Here is a 1,284-nt window from a genome sequence, read left to right on the forward strand (position 1 = left end):
CCTGCTGCTCAGCTCGATTCACCATTAAAAAGCCAAATTTTTATATTTAGAGGATAGACGCTTAGAGGTGTTTTTCTTTAAACGCATCAGTTAGGGCATTAAAGTTCCCAGTCCCTTTTAAAAACCGGATTGCAAAATGCGCAAGAGCTGCAGTACCCAACCACATCACTCTATTCCTGTTCTTCACAGATCACAACACAGCCAGCTTGGTATTCATGTTTTAGCGATAAGAACAGATGCAAAGCTGGTCATTTGCAGAGATTCTCCATATGAAACAGGAAAAAAAAGAAGGGGGGGGTGTGCAGGGAAAGTATAACTCAACATCCTCGAACCCTGACAATTCCAGGAATAACTCACCATCAAAACAGGGGATGTTCAGAGGCACAGCTAGAGACTGGAAAATCTCACACTGTGGGAAATATTCTGAGGAAATCTACTGAGGGTAGAAGATCCACCCTGTCCTATAATAAGGCTCAGGTGACATACTGAGCATATACCCTTTGATGATAAAACAACCCTGGTGGTTGGGTAAAATATCAATGCTGCATGTAAGATCAGGATAGGATGTGGTTTGTCCTTTTTTTTTTTTTCCTTTTTCAGTAACTATCATGACATACACAGCCTCTTCACATGGTAGTACAAACATATTCTAAAGCCAAAACTGCGAGCAAAACTGCACCCTTTCTGGGAAAGTTAGTTAAGTAAATACTGAGCTTGCAACAGCAACACTCAAGGCTGAATGCTCTCCAGACAAAAAGATCTGCCAGCTGGAAGGGCATGAATAAACAACTTTTTCCTTCCCTGTTGTTTGTGAGATTTCAGCTAGCAAATGCACTCCTTCCATCAGCACTGCCCAGCGACGATGGAATTTACTGTTTCCTTCTACCACTACGCCTCTCCAAGCCCACTTTCTTCTTTTGCTTTCATTTTACTCCAACTCAATGCTCAATGTAGACCAGGCCACAGAGAAAGAGAACGCAAGGTGTAGCACTAAATGAGTAGAAGCCGAAAGAGGACATTTCCGTTTTATACCCATATGCCCTCAGCAAGGTGCCCCCATAGAAAACACTCAAAACCAGAGAAATAAATTCAAACAAGACCCACATCACCTCCATTTTGCAATCCCAGTAGGAACACTCCCTTGAACGACTTCAACCCAGACACAGGCTTCTCGACTTCCGCGCTTACTGCTGCTGCTTCCCACCTCCGGGAGCCGCGCTTCCCGCGACCTCTGCGGGGCCCTGCGGGCACACGACCCCGCGGCGCCAGGGACCGACGGCTGCG

The sequence above is a fragment of the Buceros rhinoceros genome, unplaced genomic scaffold (assembly GCF_000710305.1).
Source record: "Buceros rhinoceros silvestris isolate BGI_N320 unplaced genomic scaffold, ASM71030v1 scaffold7108, whole genome shotgun sequence".
Taxonomy (NCBI): Eukaryota; Metazoa; Chordata; class Aves; order Bucerotiformes; family Bucerotidae; genus Buceros; species Buceros rhinoceros.